The 8965-nt window shown below is 42.5% G+C and overlaps 1 protein-coding gene across 6 annotated transcripts in view; it reads left to right on the forward strand.

Annotated features, from left to right (window-relative positions):
• Window positions 1-8965, forward strand: part of LOC102735251 (ecto-NOX disulfide-thiol exchanger 1) — a 423233-nt gene that overhangs the window by 128468 nt on the left and 285800 nt on the right. The window lies entirely within an intron of this gene.

Raw genomic sequence — 8965 nt, forward strand, 5'->3', positions numbered from 1 at the left:
CTTTCCTGGAAAGGTAGATCTCTGCTACAAAGTTCTCTGTGTTTAAAGAAATTATGCATCATGCTAAAGGTTAGACTATTTTTATTTATTTATCTTTCCTGTGAATGGGCTTGGATGAGGTGTTGCAGATGTTTGTTTCCATTAACAGTGCCATAAACCATGTGTTTCTGTAGCACGATTGCAACCCGCAGCATTCTGGTACAATTGGGGGTGAGTCGTGTCAGCTGATGAACACCCCTCACATAACAGAGTGGCATAGTGTCCTTTTAAGTGGAAGATCAGTTCTGCACTTCATCACCAAGAAGGGGAGAATCCCAGACAGAGACTCTGTAGCCACTCTGGCTGCCATTTAGGCCTGTTGTCTTGGCAACCTAAACACAGCCATCCGTCCTTTCCTCAGGCAGGGAGCTCCAGTCCTCCTTGACTCGACCATGACCTTTTCGTCTCCCCTTCCAATCTGTCACGGGGTTCTGCCAGGCAGCTCCCAGGTGGCTTTGGATTGCCTCTCCCTTGCACATCTCCAGGCCACTACCACGTTCTGTTCTTTCCCCTTCGGATACTTGAAACCTCCTCACTGGCCCTGTGGCTTCTCAGCTGCTTATTTACCTCTTCTGTCTGGCTCCAACAAGACTTCACGAACCTTCCTTCCCACTACTGAAGAACATCTTTCAGTTTAGACCTCTTGATGGTTCAGCATCCCTTGCGGGGAGCAGACATCCATTCTCAACTTCAGCAGTCTGCTTCTGTGTACTATGTGAGCGGCACATCTTCGTGGATCGTTAGTCACCCTCCTCCTGCATCTCGCCAACATTGCGGACCACTTGACCTGAGTTATCTTCATCCCTTTCAAAATCAGCCCTTCTTAAATGATAATGAGCAAAGACTCTCTAGCTGAAAAGTTTTATTGGGACCACCCCCACCATAAATACCATCAGTGACCTCTGTGTCAGCGTCGTACCCGTAGCTGCACAAAATGAACTCGATTCATCCAGCCTGTAGACTTGGACTCAAGACCCAAGGCAGGGTCTCTGTGTGTTTTTGGGCAGCCTGGCAAAGGACACAGGTTGGGATGAGAATCCGTCTTGGCTCTGCTCACCAAAATGTGTGTCCTGGGACACAGCTGGATCTGCCAGGTAAAGGGGTGACTTGCACCCCCCAGGCCTCCCCAACAAAGGCACCGTCAGCTAGCCAAATTGTACAGAGACACAGAGCAGAAGGGATGCTCTTCTAACCCACTTGGGAGCTGAAAGGGCATCTTTTACATCATTTGCAGTTGGGCACCCTATAAGCTTTTTGAGGCCTTGACTTATGGCATATATGGGAGGGTCAAGAAGAAACAAAGTGAAGTTTTCTGTTAAGAGGGGAAACCATTAAAAGGAAAACCAAATCTACTCCCTCTCCTTTACAAACCATGAATGGTGGGGGCCCTGCTTTTGCTTTTGAATTATATGACTGTGTGATAAATCAGATATAAGTGCCAAGTAAAGATAATTTTGTGATAATTAAAACATCCAGGTAAAATATTCTACAGGGGTTTCTCTTTCCATTCTTCCTCATCTCTCTCTTTTCCTCACTTCCCCTCCCCCCTCCTCCTCTTCCTTATTTGATAATGAGCATAACATAGCAGCTAGTAAAAGTATAAAATATCCTGGGTGGCTCAGAGATGCATTTTTACCAGGCTGGATTGTCTCATGGGTAGCTCCAACTACAAGGTCCCATGTGCCGTGGGCAGAGTGGCTTCTAACTGTCATAGAATGTTTAAGGACATGGAAGCTACATGCTTGATTTACATAGAGCTCAGGAGCCCTGAGTGTAACAACTGAACCCTTTTGGAGTTCACACATGTACTGATCTCACCCATGGTTTAGGATTCCCCAGAAGAGGCTGGGTCGAGGGAAGTGATGGGGTCCCTGAGAGAAAGCCATGAGTGAAGAAGTCTGCCAGAGTGGAGCATACTGAGCGACAGGGTCTGGATGTTTGAGGGAGCAGTGGCTCCAGGTACCTTCTCTGATCTAACTAGCTTCCCCTCAACTCCCCTTACCAAGAGCAGACCCCTCCTCACACCCACAAAAACAAGTATATTATGGCATGAATGAGGGCTGTGGCATAAAGCCGGGGTCAGCAAACTCCAGCCTTGGGACAGATCCAGGCTATGGCCTGTTTTTGTAAGGACAAAGGGCGAAAGCACTGTAAAGAAAGCAAAGAAGAATGTGTTACAGAGACAATATTTAGGCCTTTGAAGCCTAAAATATTTATTATCTGGCCCTTAACAGATAACGCTTGCTGCCCCCTACAAAGAACTAATTGGCAAAATGGCTCTTTTTCGGTGGCCCTTTTTTTTGCAAGAGCAAGGCCCAAGAGTAGAAATGGTCTCCCTGATGGCGGGGCCTTGAGGTTGGTGTTCTAGAGGAAGTTATTCGCCCCGAGAATGTTATCAGCAGTGTTGACTGTGACTTGTGGATGGCAGAGTGACAGGTCAGTGGAGCAGAGGAAAAGCAGAGGAGGGCTGTCAAGAGGCAAGCCTGAGGTCTGTCTGTGTGGTGGACATCCACTCCCACCACCACCAGGGCATCCCAGGGGGAGTAACTGAGGAGAGGAATTGCGGGTGCAGTGTAGAGAATTGGGACTTAGTCTGTTGCCTTAAATCAGCATATTTGAAGCACCATAAGCGAGGAGGCCCCGGGGGACTTTCAGTTTATACTTATGTTCTGTAGTTCACCAGGTGTGTCTCATTTTGTGATTGTGAGAACCCTCTGAAGCAGACAGGAAGGATGTTGCTTTTGACCTCAATTTGTAGAGAAAAAAAAGCACTGATGCTTGGTCAGAGATGTGTCCTGTTCAAGGTCATATAGTTATTATATGACGGAGTTGGAAATGAAAGCCAGATATTCTGGTTCTAAAACCTGGGCACCCTTCTCAGATCAATGAATTATCACTATGAATTGTTATCTCTGCACCCCACTCCCCTAACATAAAAGCCTTCTTGCTGTATATAAAGTCTCTTTGTAAGTTCATCATATTACCATATAAAACAAAAGAAATGGTGGAATAGCTCTACAAGTGGCTGATTTTATGTACCTTGGCTTTGTCATCTTCTTAATGGGAAGATATATGTGAAAGAAGCTCTTGGTGGGGGGGAGCGCTGAGGTCATTTGCACCACTCTGGGAACTCTGGGTTGAGACATATTACTTGGACATTCTAGTCTGACCTTCATAAAGAACCTATGAAGAGAACAGTTGTGAGAAATTATTAATGACACTGTGACAACCTTAACCAAAATTGGAGCTGTTTTCACTGTTTTATGATAGATGTCCGAGCAAGACATTATGTAATAGATAAATCGAGTGACTTGTTCGGTGTCTGTATGTTTTAGATATCAAAGACCATCGTCATTCCTACAGGATAGATAGGAGAGAGGATTTTATACATTTGCCCACCGCCTACGTACTTTGATATTTTGTCATAATGAAGCCACCCGTGGTCTGCACGGGCTGTAGATCTCCATCTCAGTCCGAACCTGAGCGATGGATTTAGTCCTGGGGCCAGTGTCCCAGATATAGGCAGCCACCAGCCCCCGGGAAATACATCACAAACCAGCATTCTAGCTGTCTCCAGGAGTCTAACCACATCCATATTCACAGAAGGAGAGCATTCAGTGATCTCGTGGAGAATGATATCCAGGGACTCTGGGATAATGCTACTTTTACACCACTCATAAAATATGTTAAAAAATAAAGCCTTAAAAGTCATGCTCGTGAAGAGTGAGGACAGGAAAATGAGCGTAGCAATTCACACAGTGCACTTTCCCTCGGAGCAAGAAGTCCTGTCAATTTCTCAAAGTGGGTATTTCATCTCTTATAGTACCCTTAAGAAGGCCAGGTCAGGCATGGGTTACTGGCTCAGGAGTGGACTTGGATCTTTGTCTTCCAGGCTTCTTGTACTTCTTTGATTTCAGCTAAATTGTCGTTTCTTAAAGAGCTTTCTTCCTGCCCAGCCTTCAATTTCCTTTCCCCCCAGCTCTGCCTCTTGTGTTCCCTGTCATCACCCTATTTTATTTCCTTCACAGCACTTATCACTGTTTAAAATTATTTTATTTATTTATTGGCCTATTTAGTGTCTCTCTCTCTTACCGCTGGAACAGAGAAGCTCCATGAGAACAGAAGACAACCAAGACTCTCTAGTTTACTGTTGTTTTCTGTCGCACATAGAACCGTGCCTAGCCTATGGGAGGTGCTCTGTAAATTCACTGAGTGAATCAATGAATGAATAAATTAGTGGGTAAATATGTGCTTTTCTGTTGCTTAACCCCACAGGACCCCACAGTGGTCTTCCCCTGATAGAAGAATACAAAGGGATTGTATTAGTTTTCTATTGTTGTGCTAACAGGTTGCCATAAACTTAGTGACTTAAACGTGCAGACTTATTATCTTCAAGTTCTGGAAGTCAGAAATCCAACACAAGGGGGATTGGGCTAAAGTCAAGGGGTCAGCAGGGTGGCTTTCCTTCCTGGAGGCTCCAGGGAAAATTTTGTTTTCTTGCCTTTTTCAGCTTCTGGAAGTTGTGCACATTCCTTGGTTAGGGACCCCTTTCCATCTTCAGAGCCAATAAGGGTGGTCGAGTCTTTCTCATGCTGCCATCTCTCTGATTCTCTATAGCTAAGAGTTAAGGACTCATGTGATTAAATTGGGTTTGTTTGGATAATCTGGGAAAACCTCTCATCTCAGTGTCCTTAATGTTAATCACTCCTGTAAAGTCTCCTGTGCCACGTTAGGTTAACATATTCAGGTTCCAGGGAATACAATGTGGACATCTTGTGGGGGGAAGGAGGTGTCATTATTCTGTCTACCACACAGATTTACTCACAAGAGATGTGGAGGGACAGTCTCATTTCTCTTCCAGAATATATATATTGTGAAAGAAAGAATTCCCAACTCTTTTATTCAACAAATATTTGTGGAGCTTATCATATTCTCCTTGACAGTTTTGTTCCTGGTGACAGGGTGAGCCAGGCTAGATTGCTGTTTCATTGGGTTGGGAGACCCTGGAGAAGTTCACCTGAGTTCAGAACCAGGTCTGAGAGTTAGATCTTAGATTGGGTTGCTAACCAGAATGGGATCAGTGTGTCCAAAGGGGACTCAGAGCAGCTGTAGTGTGGTGACAGTGATAACAGGTGACACTGGTGACAGATAACATTTATTGAGTACAGGCCTGTTTGGAGTATTTATTTAATTTATGTAATTTTTATAACAGTATTACAGAATAGAGGTACTATTATTGTCCCCATTTTACAGATGATGAAACTAAAGCACAAATAGGTTAAATAAATGGTCTAAAACCCCTAACTAATAAGTGATTGAGCCAGGATTCAAAATCCCAGGCCATCTGGCTCTACACTCTGCTCCCTAACCACTGTACTCTCCTGCCTCTCATGGGGCTAATTGAAGAGTAGCCCAAGGAGCCCATGAGAGGACAAAGGTGGGTGCTGGGGAGCAGAGCCCCAATTTCTGTGCGGCTGTGCGGGTTTGCTTGTCATTTGGACCTTATGGTCTCTGTCTTGGAAGCATAGGGAAGACCCTACTGTGTGTCAGGCATGGCCACTTGCAGTGGGGAGATGTGAAGATGCTGTCTGTGCCCAGGAGGATACACAACCTTGCAGCTCACAGGCATTTCCTGTTGAGGGGTTGGTGAGGGAGACCTTATCCGCTGTACAACTGGCTGAACCATCTGTTGGGCTTCTGGGTTTCAGGAAGTACAAAGACTGGCATGGTACAGAAGAACCAAGTCAGAAGCCCTGAGTTTATGTATCCGCTTCGTCAGTTACCAGATCTAGGTCTGGGTCAACGCATTGAGCCTCTGTGGAGAAAAAAATACAAATTCTGTTTGTCTACATCTCCAGGGTGGGAGAAAGATCAAATATATTATTGTGAAGTACTCTGTAAAGATTGGTTATTACCGTCCATGGGCCTAAACAACAACGTGAGGAAAAGAAGTATGTATGAACACCCAAAACATGTCTGGCTTGTGTTGCCCTGGGGCGTAAACTGGAGAGTGTGAGCAAGACATAACATCTTCTTCCTGTGGCCTCTGTGAGAGAGACTGATTGATGGCAGGGATTTACAGGTCAGCCTGTGAAAGCATCCCATCAATCAGGGCATAAGAAGGATAGCTTGTCTTTAGTGTACAGACCCATGGTCCTGATGGCGCTATTAACCCAAAGGCGGTCATCAGAAGGGGAGGCCTCCTCCACTTGTGTCCACCCCCCTCATTGTAGTAGCTAGAGTGTGGCCAGACAGTTCCAAGAATTTCTTGCATTAAAGTGGAATTCTTTAGTGGGTTTGATGTAATTGAGCACAAGGCTTCAGAGGGAGGTACAAAAATTTACCTTGGAGTTATTGAGCCTCTTAAAATACTTATTCAAATAATCAGTAATACACAACTGTCAGGAGTTGCAAAGCTTTTAAATTTACCCTGCTCGTAAGCTAATAAGTGAGCCTGCCACCATTTCATATATGCTGGCAGAAGACATGAAACTCCTGGGTCAGACGCAAAGGACTTTATTCCTCACGATGCAGCTTTCTGTTCCCTTTGGTTTCCCTTGTGCCCCAGCTCCCAGGCGAGCAATGCAGAGCAGGCTGAGGTGGGTCTGTGTCACAGCTGAGGAACACCGAGTTTAGGAAATCATCAGTCTTATAAAGAGCTACTGGTAAACTTGCCCAGCCTTTATTATCCTGGTCAGGAAACCAATCTGTCTGCTCCTGGAGGGAGACCCTGTCTTCATCCTTCCAGGTTGTTTGCTTCACAAACATCCTTGAAAAGATAGTCTGGAATAAAAGCTGTCACAAGACAAGTAGCCAAGCCTCCCATCAGAAACTAATACATAACTCTCTGAATTCTTAATAGTGACCTATGAAAGGTATTTGTCTTTAAATGTACAGAATTGTATCTGTGAGTGGATATAATCTGAATTCTGTTCAAGGAAAAAAAATCCATTTCTAATTCTCTTCACCTAGTGAGTTCTACTCAATATTTTAGGATGGTGATCCAGCCAAACTTGTTGCTTAAATAGTTACCATGGAATTCAGAACTTCTAATGAATTGGTAATTAAATGATATTTTAATTAAAAGTTGTTTACGTGGAGTGTGCAGAGGGCATATGGTTGATTGTCTCTTCGATCAACTTTGGTTACAGGAGTAACAAAAGTAAGAATTTTATGCTTTGACAATGTATGATACTGATAGGAATTTATGCAAAGATTTTTGCTTAGAATAACACATGCTTTTTCTTTGATTTCAATCCTAAATTTTCTAGGCAGATTCTTACTGGGAGTATTATTATTTGATGTACAAGTTTCTTTATATTTGATTTTTTTCATCCCCCAAATGTGTTAAATTTTATTTTTGGTCATGCTTAAAAATTATATTTTATAATTTTCATGCTATCATTGCCTACTTAGTATGTAGTTGGGGATAAATTGAACCCAAATGAAATCCATGAGATAAACTTTGAATATTTTTAGATTTAAACTTGATAAAAGGACCTACATGGTGCTGTAAATGTCAGGAAATTCAAGGACCCACGTTCTGCCTGGGAATTGGTGTAGTGCTATGAACATGGCTTTAAATGCAGCTGGATCTGGACTGAACTCCAGCTCTGCTAATTCCTAATTCTGTAATTTACCTACCATATCTGAGCCTCAATTTCATCGTCTAAAAATTGTGGATAATGACTACTGCTTCGTAGGATATTTGTGAAGCCTAAACGAAATAAGTTATTCAAAGCTGATACATTCCTTTAATAATGTAAAGGGAATATTGAAGTCAGTTCAGGACCATTACAAAGGTTTTTTTTGATTACTTTCAGCTTGGGTGAAGCTTTAAATTTTTAGTTAAATTCCTTCTCTAAAGGACTCATTTATTGTCTATTATTTTTCTAGTTATCTAGGTGCATTGGGGAATTAAAATCATCCTTTAAAAATCATCCCATGGATATCAAAAGCTCGTAAATTGCTAGATGCTAATGGGAAAGTCAAGAATCTGCTCCAGCTTATTATTGTAGGCATACAGAGAGCTACCTAGGGAAAAGCAAGGGTTGGCTTTAATTCCCAGAATAAGATGCTTTGCAGATTTCAAAATATGTCACTCACTATAAAATTAATTCAATTATTTACCAGCCACACACATACTAATCAGGGTTGAAAGTATGAGAGACCACAGGGAAGAATGGACGGTTACCTTTCTATTACCAGTGCTGGCATTAAGAAATAATGACAGCTCACATGTGTGTGATGCCCTCAGGTTTATGGGAAATCAGGAGCTGAATATTTAAAAAACTAATTACAATTAATTAAGATGACTAAAAGAGCTGTGACAATTTGGGATTCTGCTTTTATCAATTTAATCAATCTCTCCAATGAAAAGTAGGAGAGATATTTTAGATTCAACAAACAACTTAAGAGCTTTGCAGTGGGAATGGAATGAGAAAGCACAATGAGCAGAAGAGGGTTAAGTAAAATTCTATACTTTTTAAAACAAATAGCTACTACATTCTGAATATAGAGGTGGCCAAGACTGAGGAGATAGGGGGCAAGAGAGCGGAAATTTGTATGTCCTCAGATGGGATGATGAAAGATAAATGATAAGGCACTTGCCTCCTCCTAATGTGTAAATCTCTACTCACTGCCAAATGTAGAAAAAAGCATTATATGATGAGAACAGCCTTTATACCAAATGTGTGTGTGTACCATGGTCCCCCCTTATCTGCAGAGGATTCGTTCCAAGACCCCCACTGGATGTCTAAAACCGCAGATAATACCAAATCCTATACATCTATACTGTGTTTTTCCTATTCAGACATACCTATGATAATGTTTAATTTATGAAGTAGGCACAGTAAGAGATTACCAATAATAATAAAATAGAACGATTACAACAATATATACTGTAATAAATGTTATGTGAATGTGG

Source organism: Leptonychotes weddellii, chromosome 3, assembly GCF_054177405.1.
Source record: "Leptonychotes weddellii isolate Sample4059 chromosome 3, ASM5417740v2, whole genome shotgun sequence".
Taxonomy (NCBI): domain Eukaryota; kingdom Metazoa; phylum Chordata; class Mammalia; order Carnivora; family Phocidae; genus Leptonychotes; species Leptonychotes weddellii.